The sequence below is a fragment of the Cupressus sempervirens genome, chromosome 2 (genome assembly GCF_028749045.1).
Source record: "Cupressus sempervirens isolate cs-2001-9-10 chromosome 2, ASM2874904v1, whole genome shotgun sequence".
Classification (NCBI taxonomy): Eukaryota; Viridiplantae; Streptophyta; class Pinopsida; order Cupressales; family Cupressaceae; genus Cupressus; species Cupressus sempervirens.
The window spans coordinates 564,942,869-564,960,368 of NC_143119.1; positions in this window are offsets into that span (position 1 = coordinate 564,942,869).

A 17,500-nucleotide genomic window follows, 5' to 3' on the forward strand; every position below is an offset into this window, starting at 1 on the left:
CGCCCCACCAACTCGCCCCGTTAGGCCCACTCTCACCAAGTGGACTCTTTAAGTCTGCTCATAAAGTCGAGCCACCAAGTACTCTCACCAAGTCGACTCTTTAAGTCCTTTCGTCGAGTCACCCCACCAAGTACTCTCACCAAGTCAACTCTTTAGGTCCGTTCATAGAGTCACCCCACCAAGTCGACCCTTCAAGTGGGTTCATCAAGTCACCCCACCAAGTCGACTCTTTAAGTTCATTCATCAAGCCACCCCGCCAGGTCAGCCCACAAATTACTCTCACCGAGTCGACTCTTTAAGTTCGTTCATCAAGTCACCCCGCCAGGTCGGCCCACCAAGTGGACTCTTTAAGTTCGTTCATGAAGTCACTCTGCCAAGTCGGCCCACCAGGTCGACTCTTTAAGTTCGTTCATCAAGTCACCCCGCCAGGTCAGCCCACCAACTGCTCTCACCAAGTCGACTCTTTAAGTTTGCTCACCAAGTCACCCCGCCAGGTCGGCCCACCAAGTACTCTCACCAAGTCGACTCTTTAGGTTTTTTCATCAGGTCACCCCACCGAGTACTCTCACCAAGTCGACTCTTTAAGTTCGTTCATCAAGTCGCCCCGCCAGGTCGGCCCACCAAGTACTCTCACCAAGTCGACCCTTTAAGTTCGGTCATCAACTCACCCCGCCAGGTCGGCCCACCACGTACTCTCACAAAGTCAACTCTTTAGGTTAGTTCATCAATTCGCCCCGCCAGCTCGGCCCACCAAGTTCTCTCACCAGGTCGACTCTTTAAGTTCGTTCATCAAGTCACCCCGCCAGTTCGACCCACCAAGTACTCTCACAAAGTCGACTCTCTAAGTTCGTTCATCAAGTCACCCTGCCAGGTCAGCCCACCAAGTACTCTCACCAAGTCACCCCGCTAGCTCGACCCACCAAGTCGACTCTCTAAGTCCGTTCATCAAGTCACCCCGCCAGGTCGGCCCACCAAGTCGAATCTTTAAGTCCGTTCATCAAGTCACGTGACCAGGTTAGCCCACCGAGTACTCTCGCCAAGTCGACTCTTTAAGTTTGTTCATCAAGTCACCCGGCCAGGTCGGCCCACCAAGTCACCAAGTACTCTCACCAAGTTGACTCTCTAAGTCCGTTCATCAAGTCACCCCGCCAGGTCGGCCCACCAAGTCGAATCTTTAAGTCCGTTCATCAAGTCACCCCACCAAGTACTCTAACCAAGTCGATTCTTCGAGTGCGTTCATCAAGTCACCCGACCAACTACTCTCACCAAGTCGACTCTTTAACTATGTTCATCAAGTCACCCCACCAAGCACTCTCACCACGTCAACTCTTTAGGTCCGTTCATAAAGTCACCCCACCAGGTCGACCCTTCAAGTGCGTTCATCAAGTCACCCCACCAAGTACTCTCACCAATTCGACTCTTTAAGTCTTTTCATCAAGTCACCACACCAAGTACTCTCACCAAGTCAACTCTTTAGGACCGTTCATCAAGTCACCTCGCCAAGTCGACCCTTGAAGTCCGTTCATCAAGTCACCCCACCAAGTCGACTCTTTAAGTCAGTTCACGAAGTCACCCAACCAGGTCGGCCCACCAAGGACTCTCACCAAGTCGACTCTCTAAGTCTGTTCATCAGGTCACCCCACCGAGTACTCTCACCAAGTCAACTCTTTAGGTCCGTTCATCGAGTCACCCCGCAAAGTCGACCCTCTAAGTTCGTTCATCGAGTCACCCCGCCAAGTCGACTCTTTAAGTCCTTTCATCAAGTCACCCCGCCAAGCCGACTCTCTAAGTGCGTTCATCAAGTCACCAGAACAACTACTCTCACCAAGTCGACTCTATAAGTCCGTTCATCAAGTCGGCCCACCAAGCACTCCCACCAAGTCGACTCTTTAAGTCCGTTCATCAGTTCACCCTGCCAAGTACTCTCACCAAGTCAACTCTTTAGGTCCGTTCATCGAGTCACCCCGCCAAGTCGACCCTTTAAGTCCGTTCATCAAGTCGCCCCGCCGAGTTGCTTCTCTAAGCCCACTCACCATGTCAGCTCACCAAGTCGGTTGTTCAAGTACGTTGCCAAGTCAACTCTTTAAGTTCGCTCACCAGGTCAGCCCGCCCAAGTCGCCTCTTTAAGTTCGTTCGCCAGGTCGGCCCGCCCAAGTCGCATCAGCGGGCTAACTCGCCGAGTCACCTCACGAAGTTGACTCTTTAAGTGTGCTCACCAAGTCAGCTCACCAAGTCGACTCACCATCTCGCCTCGATAAGTTGGCTTGCCGAGTTACCCCACCAAGTCGTCGCCTCTTTAAGCCCGCTCACCGTGTCAGCTCGTCAGGTCGGCTCACCAAGTCGACTAATCAAGTAGGCCCACCAAGTCGCCTCAAGGATAGCTCCTCACCATGAGTCGCCTCACCATGTTGACTCTTTGAGCCCGCTCGCCAGGTCGCCTCACCAAGTCGACTCGAGTACGTTGCCAAGTCGACTCTTTAAGTTCGCTCGCCAGGTCGACTCGCCAAGTCAGCTCACCATGTCATCTCAACGAACCAACTCGCCGAGTCGCCTCACCACGTCGGCTCTCTAATACCGCTCGCCAAGTCGCCCCACCAACTCGCCCCGTTAGGCCCACTCTCACCAAGTGGACTCTTTCAGTCTGCTCATAAAGTCGAGCCACCAAGTACTCTCACCAAGTCGACTCTTTAAGTCCTTTCATCGAGTCACCCCACCAAGTACTCTCACCAAGTCAACTCTTTAGGTCCGTTCATAGAGTCACCCCACCAAGTCGACCCTTCAAGTGGGTTCATCAAGTCACCCCACCAAGTCGACTCTTTAAGTTCATTCATCAAGCCACCCCGCCAGGTCAGCCCACAAATTACTCTCACCGAGTCGACTCTTTAAGTTCGTTCATCAAGTCACCCCGCCAGGTCGGCCCACCAAGTGGACTCTTTAAGTTCGTTCATGAAGTCACTCTGCCAAGTCGGCCCACCAGGTCGACTCTTTAAGTTCGTTCATCAAGTCACCCCGCCAGGTCAGCCCACCAACTGCTCTCACCAAGTCGACTCTTTAAGTTTGCTCACCAAGTCACCCCGCCAGGTCGGCCCACCAAGTACTCTCACCAGGTCGACTCTTTAGGTTTGTTCATCAGGTCACCCCACCGAGTACTCTCACCAAGTCGACTCTTTAAGTTCGTTCATCAAGTCGCCCCGCCAAGTCGGCCCACCAAGTACTCTCACCAAGTCGACCCTTTAAGTTCGGTCATAACTCACCCCGCCAGGTCGGCCCACCACGTACTCTCACAAAGTCGACTCTTTAGGTTCGTTCATCAATTCGCCCCGCCAGCTCGGCCCACCAAGTTCTCTCACCAGGTCGACTCTTTAAGTTCGTTCATCAAGTCACCCCGCCAGTTCGACCCACCAAGTACTCTCACAAAGTCGACTCTCTAAGATCGTTCATCAAGTCACCCTGCCAGGTCAGCCCACCAAGTACTCTCACCAAGTCACCCCGCTAGCTCGACCCACCAAGTCGACTCTCTAAGTCCGTTCATCAAGGCACCCCGCCATGTCGGCCCACCAAGTCGAATCTTTAAGTCCGTTCATCAAGTCACGTGACCAGGTCAGCCCACCGAGTACTCTCGCCAAGTCGACTCTTTAAGTATGTTCATCAAGTCACCCGGCCAGGTCGGCCCACCAAGTCACCAAGTACTCTCACCAAGTCGACTCTCTAAGTCCGTTCATCAAGTCACCCCGCCAGGTCGGCCCACCAAGTCGAATCTTTAAGTCCGTTCATCAAGTCACCCCACCAAGTACTCTAACCAAGTCGATTCTTCGAGTGCGTTCATCAAGTCACCCGACCAACTACTCTCACCAAGTCGACTCTTTAACTATGTTCATCAAGTCACCCCACCAAGCACTCTCACCACGTCAACTCTTTAGGTCCGTTCATAAAGTCACCCCACCAGGTCGACCCTTCAAGTGCGTTCATCAAGTCACCCCACCAAGTACTCTCACCAATTCGACTCTTTAAGTCTTTTCATCAAGTCACCACACCAAGTACTCTCACCAAGTCAACTCTTTAGGACCGTTCATCAAGTCACCTCGCCAAGTCGACCCTTGAAGTCCGTTCATCAAGTCACCCCACCAAGTCGACTCTTTAAGTCAGTTCACGAAGTCACCCAACCAGGTCGGCCCACCAAGGACTCTCACCAAGTCGACTCTCTAAGTCTGTTCATCAGGTCACCCCACCGAGTACTCTCACCAAGTCAACTCTTTAGGTCCGTTCATCGAGTCACCCCGCAAAGTCGACCCTCTAAGTTCGTTCATCGAGTCACCCCGCCAAGTCGACTCTTTAAGTCCTTTCATCAAGTCACCCCGCCAAGCCGACTCTCTAAGTGCGTTCATCAAGTCACCGTCCTGATCTGGCCGAGCCGTTCTGGCCGAGCCATGCTGGCCGAGCCGATCTGGGCGAGCCATTCTGGCCGACCCGATCTGGCCGAGCCGTTCTGGGCAAGCCATGCTGGCCGAGCCGATCTGGGCGAGCCATTCTGGCCGAGCCGATCTGGGCGACCCGTTCTGGGCGAGCCGATCTTTGCGACCCGTTCTGGCCGAGCCATGCTGGCCGAGCCGTTCTGGCTGAGCCATGATGGCCGAGCCGATCTGGGCGAGCTGTTCTGGCCGAGCCATGCTGGCCGAGCTGTTCTGGCCGAGCCATGCTGGCCGAGCCGTTCTGGCCGAGCCATGATGGCCGAGCCGATCTGGGTGAGCCGTTTTGGCCGAGCCATGCTGGCCGAGCCGTTCTGGCCGAGCTGATCTGGGCGAGCCGTTCTTGCCGAGCCATGCTGGCCGAGCCGTTCTGGCCGAGCCTTGCTGGCCGAGCCGATCTGGGCTAGCCGTTCTGGCCAAGCCGATCTGGCCGAGCTCCAAAAACGGTGTCGTGGATGGCTGTTTGGTCACCTCTGTGCCAACTCGATCGGCACAACATTGGGAATGGTTCGACAGTGGTTGTCGTTCCAATGTGTCATCGGGATGTCTTGGAACGCGGCCTTTCAAGGGCGAGCTCGCGTCTAGCACTTGGATTGTGCGTCATCACAAGTGAATGGGGAGATCTCTTTGTGAACGGCAGCATGGCGATTGCAAGAGAAAATTGACTTAGTAGTCGGAGCATTGGCCTCGGTCCATTGTGACGGCCTTGCAATTTCTCTATAATTGCAACCTATGTTTGCGCAGTAGCAGAGTTTGCATGTAAGATTGGCCTTTGTTCTTGACGGTTCCAAGTACTCTCACCGAGTCACCAAGTCACCATGCTGGCCGAACCGATCTGGCCGAGCCGATCTGGGCGAGCCATGCTGGCCGAGCCAAGCTGGCCGAGCAGATCTGGGCGAGCCATGCTGGCCGAGCCGATCTGGGCGAGCCATTCTGGCCGAGCCGATCTGGGCGAGCTCCAAAAACGGTGTCGTGGATGGCTGTTTGGTCACATTTTTCATTGAATTGGATTTTTAAGGGAGTTGTCCGCGCTGTCGCAGATTTCTAATGCAGAGCGAGCCTCGCACTAATAGCTTATATAGGAGAGGTTGTTGCCGCGAGCCTCTCCCGTGCCCCTTTCATTCATTCAACATTGGTGTCTAGGCGGATCGGATTGTTGGGTTTTCAAACGGTGTATGCCGATGTTGAATGAATGAAAGGGGCATGAAGCGATCTCAGTGCTTTTCCTCGGCTCTCCTTTAGATCATGTTTTTCGATGACTCAATTTTGGAAAAGGTGAGGCAGCGGTTGCCGATCCATGGCGTGTGTTTTTGGTGGTTTTAAAACTTGATCTAAACGTGAGCCCTTGTCTAGCACTCCGGCATTGCTTGGTATAATGGCAATTTGCTATGGGTGCTCGGCGCTCTAGCAATTTGTCATGGTGTACTTATCGTGGCTACATGGGAGCTTTAATATCGAAAGCTCTCGGCGAAAAATGGTGGCCGAGCCATGCTGGCCGACCCGATCTGGCTTAGCCATTTTCGTCGACCCGATCTGGCTCTCATTTCTCACTCCATCGGCACAAATTCGGGAGTTGTTCGACAGCGGTTGTCGTTCCAATGTGTCATTGTGGTGATCTGGAGAGCGATGCTAAGTGCGGGAGCCCTTGTCCATGGCGTGTGTTTTTGGTGGTTTTAAAACTTGATCTAAACGTGAGCCCTTGTCTAGCACTCCGGCGTTGCTTGGTATAATGGCAATTTGCTATGGGTGCTCGGCGCTCTAGCAATTTGTCATGGTGTACTTATCGCGGCTACATGGGAGCTTTAATATCGAAAGCTCTCAGCGAAAAATGGTGGCCGAGCCATGCTGGCCGACCCGATCTGGCTTAGCCATTTTCGTCGACCCGATCTGGCTCTCGTTTCTCACTCCATCGGCACAAATTCGGGAGTTGTTCGACAGCGGTTGTCGTTCCAATGTGTCATTGCGGTGATCTGGAGAGCGATGCTAAGTGCGGGAGCTTGCGTCTAGCATTTGGGGATGTTTGTGCAAGCGAGCATGGGAGCTTCTTTTATCGGAACCTCTCCGTGGCCTTTGAATATAGACCCAGTGCCGACGATATCGATGGATTCGAGCCTTGGATTATAAAATTGTTCAGCTAACATTGGTTTTTGTGAGAGATGGGTACGAAAGCACTTCCCGATCGATACGCGGGAGTTCCCTAAGATCGCCTCTGTGCCAACTCGATCGGCACAACATTGGGAATGGTTCGACAACGGTTGTCGTTCCAATGTGTCATCGGGATGTCTTGGAACACGGCCTTTCAAGGGCGAGCTCACGTCTAGCACTTGAATTGTGCGTCGTCACAAGTGAATGGGGAGATCTCTCTGTGAACGGCGGCATGGCGATTGCAAGAGAAAATTGACTTAGTAGTCGGAGCATTGGCCTCAGGCCATTGTGACGGCCTTGCAATTTCTCTATAATTGCAACCTATGTTTGCGCAGTAGCAGAGTTTGCATGTTAGATTGGCCTTTGTTCTTGACAGTTCGAAGTACTCTCACCGAGTCAGCAAGTCACCATGCTGGCCGAGCCGATCTGGCCGAGCCGATCTGGGCGAGCCATTCTGGCCGAGCCGATCTGGGCGAGCTCCAAAAACGGTGTCGTGGATGACTGTTTGGTCACATTTTTCATTGAATTGGATTTTTAAGGGAGTTGTCCGTGCTGTCGCAGATTTCTAATGCAGAGCGAGCCTCGCACTAATAGCTTATATAGGAGAGGTTGTTGCCGCGAGCCTCTCCCGTGCCCCTTTCATTCATTCAACATTGGTGTCTAGGCGGATCGGATTGTTGGGTTTTCAAACGGTGTATGCCGATGTTGAATGAATGAAAGGGGCATGAAGCGATCTCAGTGCTTTTCCTCGGCTCTCCTTTAGATCATGTTTTCCGATGACTCAATTTTGGAAAAGGTGAGGCAGCGGTTGCCGATCCATGGCGTGTGTTTTTGGTGGTTTTAAAACTTGATCTAAACGTGAGCCCTTGTCTAGCACTCCGGCGTTGCTTGGTATAATGGCAATTTGCTATGGGTGCTCGGCGCTCTAGCAATTTGTCATGGTGTACTTATTGCGGCTACATGGGAGCTTTAATATTGAAAGCTCTCGGCAAAAAATGGTGGCCGAGCCATGCTGGTCGACCCGATCTGGCTTAGCCGTTTTCGTCGACCCGATCTGGCTCTCGTTTCTCACTCCATCGGCACAAATTCGGGAGTTGTTCGACAGCGGTTGTCGTTCCAATGTGTCATTGCGGTGATCTGGAGAGCGATGCTAAGTGCGGGAGCTTGCGTCTAGCATTTGTGGATGTTTGTGCAAGCGAGCAGGGGAGCTTCTCTTATTGGAACCTCTCCGTGGCCTTTGAATATAGACATTGTGCCGACGATATCGATGGATACGAGCCTTGGATTATAAAATTGTTCAGCTAACATTGGTTTTTGTGAGAGATGGGTACGAAAGCACTTCCCGATCGATACGCGGGAGTTCCCTAAGATCCCCTCCGTGCCAAATCGATCGGCACAACGTTGGGAATGGTTCGACAGCGGTTGTCGTTCCAATGTGTCATCGGGATGTCTTGGAACGCGGCCTTTCAAGGGCGAGCTCGCGTCTAGCACTTGAATTGTGCGTCATCACAAGTGAATGGGGAGATCTCTCTGTGAACGGCGGCATGGCGATTGCAAGAGAAAATTGACTTAGTAGTCGGAGCGTTGGCCTCGGGCCATTGTGACGGCCTTGCAATTTCTCTATAATTGCAACCTATGTTTGCGCAGTAGCAGATTTTGCATGTTAGATTGGCCTTTGTTCTTGACAGTTCGAAGTACTCTCACCGAGTCAGCAAGTCACCATGCTGGCCGAGCCGATCTGGCCGAGCCATGCTGGCCGAGCCGATCTGGGCGAGCCATTCTGGCCGAGCCGATCTGGGCGAGCCCCAAAAACGGTGTCGTGGATGGCTGTTTGGTCACATTTTTCATTGAATTGGATTTTTAAGGATTTTGTCCGCGCTGTCGCAGATTTCTAATGCAGAGCGAGCCTCGCACTAATAGCTTATATAGGAGAGGTTGTTGCCGCGAGCCTCTCCCATGCCCCTTTCATTGATTCAACATTAGTGTCTAGGCGGATCGGATTGTTGGGTTTTCAAACGGTTTATGCTGATGTTGAATGAATGAAAGGGGCATGAAGCGATCTCAGTGCTTTTCCTCGGCTCTCCTTTAGATCATGTTTACCGATGACTCAATTTTGGAAAAGGTGAGGCAGCGGTTGCCGATCCATGGCGTGTCTTTTTGGTGATTTTAAAACTTGATCTAAACGTGAGCCCTTGTCTAGCACTCCGGCATTGCTTGGTATAATGGCAATTTGCTATGGGTGCTCGGCGCTCTAGCAATTTTGTCGTGGTGTACTTATCGCTGCTACATGGGAGCTTTAATATCGAAAGCTCTCGGCGAAAAATGGTGGCCGAGCCATGCTGGCCGACCCGATCTGGCTTAGCCGTTTTCGTCGACCCGATCTGGCTCTTCTTTCTCACTCCATCGGCACAAATTCGGGAGTTGTTCGACAGCGGTTGTCGTTCCAATGTGTCATTGCGGTGATCTGGAGAGCGATGCTAAGGGCGGGAGCTTGCGTCTAGCATTTGGGGATGTTTGTGCAAGAGAGCAGGGGAGCTTCTCTTATCGGAACCTCTCCGTGGCCTTTGAATATAGACCCAGTGCCGATGATATCGATGGATACGAGCCTTGGATTCTAAAATTGTTCAGCTAACATTGGTTTTTGTGAGAGATGGGTACGAAAGCACTTCCCGATCGATTCGCGGGAGCTCCCTAAGATCGCCTCTATGCCAACTCGATCGGCACAACATTGGGAATGGTTCGACAGCAGTTGTCGTTCCAATGTGTCATCGGGATGTCTTGGAACGCGACCTTTCAAGGGCGAGATTGCGTCTAGCACTTGGATTGTGCGTCGTCACAAGTGAATGGGGAGATCTCTCTGTGAACGGCGGCATGGTGATTGCAAGAGAAAATTGACTTAGTAGTCGGAGCATTGGCCTCGGGCCATTGTGACGGCCTTGCAATTTCTCTATAATTGCAACCTATGTTTGCGCAGTAGCAGAGTTTGCATGTAAGATTGGCCTTTGTTCTTGACAGTTCCAAGAGATGACCTCCGGAACTTTTGGATTGGGCCCCTTCAAGGTGAAATTCATCCAGTTGATCGGATGAGCTTGATGACCATTTCACTCCCTTGGCTCCATGAATTCAAATCCCATCCAGCTGCCGTGAAGCCATCCCGATTTTGCTATGCGAGGGCTCTCTCCCCAGAGTCGTTCTCTTTGCAACAACTTCTTTGGCAAAAAAATTTCGGAATGGTTCGGCAGCGGTTGTCGTTCCAATGGTGCCGTTGTGGTGGTTGCCTGGGCAGCGATCTGAAGGGCGAGCCGTCGTCTAGCAGTTGGACTGCGCATCACGGGTGACAAGGGAGCCTTTGTAATCGGAAGCTCCCCGTGACCATTCGATGAGAAGAGCCATTGCTTGTGTGAGCAAGGACGAATGCAGCCTCGGATTCCAAACGAAATCAACGACATCGGATCTATATATAAGAGCGGAATGAAGCAGCAGCCCGTTTGCCATACGCGGCTCCCCAAAGTTGCTCGTCTTTCTCACTCCATCGGCACAAATTCGGGAGTTGTTCGACAGTGGTTGTGGTTCCAATGTGTCATTGCGGCGATCCGGAGAGCGATGCTAAGGGCGGGAGCTTGTGTCTAGCATTTGGGATGTTTGTGCGAGCGAGCAGGGGAGCTTCTCTTATCGGAACCTCTCCGTGGCCTTTGAATATATAGACCCAGTGCCGACGATATCGATGGATACGAGCCTTGGATTCTAAATTTGTTCACAGCTAAGATTGGTTTTTGTGAGAGATGGGTACGAAAGCACATCCCGATTGCTACGCGGGAGCTCCCTAAGGTCGCCTCTGTGCCAACTCGATCGGCACAACATTGGGAATGGTTCGACAGCGGTTGTCGTTCCAATGTGTCATCGGGGGATGTCTTGGAAAGTGGCCTGGCCTTTCAAGGGCGAGCTCACGTCTATCACTTGGATTGTGCGTCGCGTCGCAAGTGAATGGGGAGATCTCTCTGTGAACGGCGGCATGGTGATTGCAAGAGAAAATTGACTTAGTCGGAGCATTGGCCTCGGGCCACTGTGATGGCCTGGCAATTTCTCTTTAATTGCAACCTATGTTTGCGCAGTAGCAGAGTTTGCAAGTAAGATGGTCCTTGTTCTTGAGAGTTCCAGGAGATGACCTCCGGAACTTTTGGATTGGGCCCCTTCAAGGTGAAATTCATCCAGTTGATCGGATGAGCTCGATGACCATTTCAGTCCCTTGGCTCCATGAATTCACATCTCCTAACCGACGACAATCTTTTGCTCCTTAGATGACCTCATAATAAATTGGGTCGTGGATGGCTGTTTGGTCAGAATTTTCAACGATTTGGATTTTTATGGCGGATGTCGGCGTGTTCGCTAATTTCTAATGCAGAGCGAGCCTCGCACTAATAGCTTATATAGGAGAGGTTGTTGCCGCGAACCTCTCCCGTGCCCCTCTCATTGATTCAACGGCGGTGTCGAGGCGGATGGAAATGTCGGATTTTGAAACGGTCGACGCCGACGTTGAATCAATTGGAGGGGCATGAAGCCCACCCTCGAGGTGCTATTCCTCGACTCTCCTTTAGATCATGTTTTCTTGTCACTCAAGCTGGCGCAATTTCGGAAAGCAGTTGGGCTGCGCGTCATGAGTGACAAGGGAGCCTTTGTGATCGGAAGCTCCCCGTGGCCATTCGATGAGAAGAGCCATTGCTTGTGTGAGCAAGGACGAATGCAGCCTCGGATTCCGAATGAAATCAACGACATCGGATCTATATATAGGAGCGGAATGAAGCAGCAACCAGCCCGTTTGCGATGCGCGGCTCCCCAAAGTTGCTATTCTTTCTCACTCCATCGGGGCACAAATTTGGGAGTTGTTCGACAGCGGTCGTCGTTCCAATGGTGTCATTGCAGCGAAATCTGTTCACAGCTAAGATTGGTTTTTGTGAGAGATGGGTATGAAAGCACATCCCGATTGCTACGCGGGAGCTCCCTAAGGTCGCCTCTGTGCCAACTCGATCGGCACAACATTGGGAATGGTTCGACAGCGGTTGTCGTTCCAATGTGTCATCGGGGGATGTCTTGGAAAGTGGTCTTTCTTTCAAGGGCGAGCTCGCGTCTAGCACTTGGGTTGTGCTACGCGTCACAAGTGAATGGGGGATGTCTTGGGGGATGTCTTGGAAAGTGGTCTTTCTTTCAAGGGCGAGCTCGCGTCTAGCACTTGGACTGTGCGTCGCGTCACAAGTGGATGGGGAGATCTCTCTATGAACGGCGACATGGTGATTGCAAGAGAAAATTGACTTAGTCGGAGCCATTGGCCTCGGGCCATTGTGACGGCCTTGCAATTTCTCTTTAATTGCAACCTATGTTTGCGCAGTAGCAGAGTTTGCATGTAAGATGGGCCTTGTTCTCGAGAGTTCCAGGAGATGACCTCCAGAACTTTTGGATTGGGCCCCTTCAAGGTGAAATTCATCCAGTTGATCGGATGAGCTCGATGACCATTTCAGTCCCTCGGCTCCATGAACTCACATCTCCTAACCGATGACAATCTTTTGCTCCTCTGCCGACCTCATAAAAAATTGGGTCGTGAATGGCTGTTTGGTAGGAATTTTAAAGGATTTGGATTTTTAAGGCGGATGTCGGTGTGTTCGCTAATGTCTAATGCAGAGCGAGCCTCGCACTAATAGCTTATATAGGAGAGGTGGTTGCCGCGAGCCTCTCCCGTGCCCCTCTCATTGATTCAACGCCGGTGTCAAGGCGGATGGATATGTCAGATTTTGAAACGGTGGATGCCGACGTTGAATCAATTAGAGGGGCATGAAGCCCACCCTGGATGTGCTATTCCTCGACTCTCCTTTTAGATCATGTTTTCTTCTCACTCAGCTGGCGCAATTTCAGAAAAAGGTTTGGCAGCGGTTGCCATCCCTCACCGCGTCTACTTGGTGATTTTAAAACTCGATCTAAAACGGGAGCCCTCGCCTAGCACCTCCGTCCGGTGTTGCTCGGGTATTGCATAAAATTATGCCAACGGCGCGAATCCCCCAACGAATGCCTACGCTTGGACCCTCTCTTAGATCACCTTCTTCGATCACTCGATCGACGCAACTACGGAAGAGACTTGGCAGCGGTTGCCATTCTACAGCGCATCTGTTCTGCGATTTCGAAGTTGATCTAATGGCGAGCCCTTGTCTCTAGCCATGAGGTGGGTGGTTGGCGCTCTAGCGAAATTTTTTGCGTGCCTATCGCGGCTACAAGGGGAGAGGTGGTTGCCGCGAGCCTCTCCCGTGCTCCCCTCATTGATTCAACGCCGCTGTCAGGGCGGATGGATATGTCAGATTTTGAAATGGTGGACGGCGACGTTGAATCAATTAGAGGGGCATGAAGCCCACCCTCAAGGGTGCTATTCCTGGACTCTCCTTTAGATCATGTTTTCTTGTCACTCAGCTGGCGCAATTTCGGAAAAAGGTTTGGCAGCGGTTGCCAGCCCTCACCGCGTCTACTCGGTGATTTTAAAACTCGATCTAAAATGGGAGCCCTCGTCTAGCACCTCCGTCTGGTGTTGCTCGGGTATTGCATAAATTTATGCCATCGGCGCGAATCCCCCAACGAATGCCTACGCTTGGACCCTCTCTTAGATCACGTTCTTCGATCACTCGACCGACGCAACTACGGAAGAGACTTGGCAGCGGTTGCCACTCTACAGCGCGTCTGTTCAGCGATTTCGAAGTTGATCTAATGGCGAGCCCTTGTCTCTAGGCATGAGGTGGGTGCTTGGCGCTCTAGAAAAATATTTTGCGTGCCTATCGCGGCTACAACGGGAGAGGTGGTTGCCGCGAGCCTCTTCCGTGCCCCCCTCATTGATTCAACGCCGCTGTCAGGGCGGATGGATATGTCGGATTTTGAAACGGTGGACGGCGACGTTGAATCAATTAGAGGGGCATGAAGCCCACCCTCGAGGGTGCTATTCCTGGACTCTCCTTTAGATCATGTTTTCTTGTCACTCAGCTGGCGCAATTTCAGAAAAAGGTTTGGCAGCGGTTGCCAGCCCTCACCGCGTCTACTCGGTGATTTTAAAACTCGATCTAAAATGGGAGCCCTCGTCTAGCACCTCCGTCCGGTGTTGCTCGGGTATTTGCATAAATTTATGCCATCGGCGCGAATCCCCCAACGAATGCCTACGCTTGGACCCTCTCTTAGATCACCTTCTTCGATCACTCGACCGACGCAACTACGGAAGAGACTTGGCAGCGGTTGCCATTCTACAGCGCGTCTGTTAAGCGATTTCGAAGTTGATCTAATGGAGAGCCCTTGTCTCTAGGCATGAGGTGGGTGCTTGGCGCTCTAGCAAAATTTTTTGCGTGCCTATCGCGGCTACAAGGGGAGAGGTGGTTGCCACGAGCCTCTCCCGTGCCCCCCTCATTGATTCAACGCCGCTGTCAGGGCGGATGGAAATGTCGGATTTTGAAACGGTGGACGGCGACGTTGAATCAATTAGAGGGGCATGAAGCCCACCCTCGAGGGTGCTATTTTCCTGGACTCTCCTTTAGATCATGTATTCTTGTCACTCAGCTGGCGCAATTTCGGAAAAAGGTTTGGCAGCGGTTGCCAGCCCCTCACCGCGTCTACTTGGTGATTTTAAAACTCGATCTAAAACGGGAGCCCTCGTCTTGCACCTCCGTCCGGTGTTGCTCGGGTATTGCACAAATTTTTGCCATCGGCGCGAATCCCCCAACGAATGCCTACACGCTTGGACCCTCTCTTAGATCACCTTCTTTGATCACTCGACCGACGCAATTACGGAAGAGACTTGGCAGCGGTTGCCATTCTACACCGCGTCCGTTCTGCGATTTCGAAGTTGATCTAATGGCGAGCCCTTGTCTATAGCCATGAGGTGGGTACTTGGCGCTCTAGCAAAATTTTTTGCGAGCCTATCGTGGCTACAATGGGAGAGGTGGTTGCCGCGAGCCTCTCCCGTGCCCAGCTCATTGATTCAACGCCGCTGTCAGGGCGGATGGATATGTCGGATTTTGAAACGGTGGACGCCGACATTGAATCAATTAGAAGGGCATGAAGCCCACCTTCGAGGGTGCTATTCCTGGACTCTCCTTTAGATCATGTTTTCTTGTCACTCAGCTGGCGCAATTTCGGAAAAAGGTTTGGCAGCGGTTGCCAGCCCTCACCGCGTCTTCTTTGTGATTTTAAAACTCGATCTAAAACGGGAGCCCTCGTCTAGCACCTCCGTCCGGTGTTGCGCGGGTATTGCACAAATTTTTTCCATCGGCGCGATTACCCCAACGAATGCCCTACGCTGGGACCCTCTCTTAGATCACCTTTTTCGATCACTCGACCGACGCAATTACGGAAGAGACTTGGCAGCGGTTGCCATTCTACAGCGCGTCTGTTCTGCGATTTCGAAGTTGATCTAATGGCGAGCCCTTGTCTCTAGGCATGAGGTGGGTGCTTGGCGCTCTAGCAAAATCTTTTTGCGTGCCTATCACGGCTACAATGGGAGAGGTGGTTGCCGCGAGCCTCTCCCGTGCCCCCCTCATTGATTCAACGCCGCTGTCAGGGCAGATGGATATGTCAGATTTTGAAACGGTGGACGCCGACGTTGAATCAATTAGAGGGGCATGAAGCCCACCCTCGAGGGTGCTATTCTTGGACTCTCCTTTAGATCATGTTTTCTTGTCACTCAGCTGGCGCAATTTCGGAAAAAGGTTTGGCAGCGGTTGCCAGCCCTCACCGCGTCTACTTGGTGATTTTAAAACTCGATCTAAAACGGGAGCCCTCGTCTAGCACCTCCGTCCGGTGTTGCTCGGGTACTGCATAAATTTATGCCATCGGCGCGAATCCCCCAACGAATGCCTACGCTTGGACCCTCTCTCTTAGATCACCTTCTTTGATCACTCGACCGACGCAACTACGGAAGAGACTTGGCAGCGGTTGCCATTCTACAGCGCGTCTGTTTAGCGATTTCGAAGTTGATCTAATGGCAAGCCCTTGTCTCTAGCCATGAGGTGGGTGCTTGGCGCTCTAGCAAAATTTTTTGCGTGCCTATCGCGTAAAGCATGTTTTCTAGTCACTCAGCTGGCGCAATTTTGGAAAAAAGGTTTGGCAGCGGTTGCCAGCCCTCACCGCGTCTTCTTGGTGATTTTAAAACTCAATCTAAAACGGGAGCCCTCGTCTAGCGGCTCCGTGCCAACTCGATCGGCACAACATTGGGAAATGGTTCGACAGCGGTTGTCGTTCCAATGTGTCATCGGGGGATGCCTTGGAAAGTGGCCTTTCAAGGGCGAGCTCGCGTCTATCCCTTGGATTGTGCGTCGCGTCACAAGTGAATGGGGAGATCTCTCTGTGAACGGCGGCATGGTGATTGCAAGAGAAAATTGACTTAGTCGGAGCATTGGCCTCGGGCCATTGTGACGGCCTTGCAATTTCTCTTTAATTGCAACCTATGTTTGCGCAGTAGCAGAGTTTGCATGTAAGATGGGCCTTGTTCTTGAGAGTTCCAGGAGATGACCTCTGGAACTTTTGGATTGGGCCCCTTCAAGGTGAAATTCATCCAGCTGATCGGATGAAGCTCGATGTGCTTGTATCTATTCCGAGACGGTAATGATGGTCATTAATCTGTGGCGGTGAGTATTATCCCATTCGGTAATCGCAATGGCGGAGCTGGTGGGAAGTACTTGTCGCTTTGTTTTGATGGATATACCCTATATGTAGGTGTCTGCACGGCTTGCAACACACTGCACATTTGGTGTTCGATTCTAAGATGCGCTTGTTGCTGAGTGTGTATGGAGTTGTATCTTTTAGCCAAGGGCTCCGTCTCATTGGCACGTTCTATCATTGCATTTTTATCCTGCCCGGACGGCAAGAAGGAAAGAGATGGTTTGGTTGCACGGGTGCATTGCTCGACGTCCCTAATTTCATCAAGGGTCCAGTCTCCACCCTAAGTTTTTGCCGATCGGTAGAGCCTTGGGATTGAGAGGGGGGCCGGCGAAAGGTTTGGTTGCCACATAATTTATTCGCTAGTGCGTTCTCGGTGCGTGCTCGCCTCTTCACTATCTCATCCTACAGAAGTGCATGGCACTGTCGTGACAGCCTTTGTGGTCCGGGCCAGTAGAAGCGTAGAGTATTACCGATAATTTTTGTTTGGATGTGGAAACTCTCCATGCCCTGTCCTGCCCTGTGCGACGATCCGAACGGCTACGGCTCGTGGGTTCTGCGGGAGATACTCTTCTTCAGCTCCCCCCTAAAGAGAGCGTTCGGTGTTTGCATTGTGTGGACAAAAAGCCCAGGGCGTTTCATCTCTCTCTTCATTTGCGAAATTCTGGGAGGGCTTGTCGAAGTATGGCCATTTGTACGGGGTGCACCAAAAAGCGTGTAGGGGGCATATGCCTGGGAAATGGATGTCTCTGAGTGTCCTTACTCGGTCGCGTGCGCGGTGTACATCTTTGCATTACGACCCTGCTGCGAGCATTTGTGATGCGAGCATTATGGGGGAACGGGTTTCGTACGAGATGTTCTTCTCAGGCTCCTGCGAACCAGAGCGCTCGTCTTTGCAATGCTCCGACAAGTGCAGGCCCAACGTGTCTGTCTAGGGGAAGAAATCGCACGAATGCTTTTTGCCGAGATGTGGGTGCTCGCGGGTGGTTCCCTCGCGGTGCCAGTTCTTCGTTATGTGCATGTGCATGAGATTGAAGCTTGTCCGACAACGCTAGTGTGAGTGTTCAGTCGTAGGAACTTTTCTGTACCTGCGCTGGCAGATCACGTGTCACGGGGAACGGTTAGCGAGGCTGTGCTGGGAAAGGAGATATTTGCCAGAGGTTAGACATGTCCATGTATGCGGGCGGGCTCTCATCACCTATAAATGTGCGGAGGGG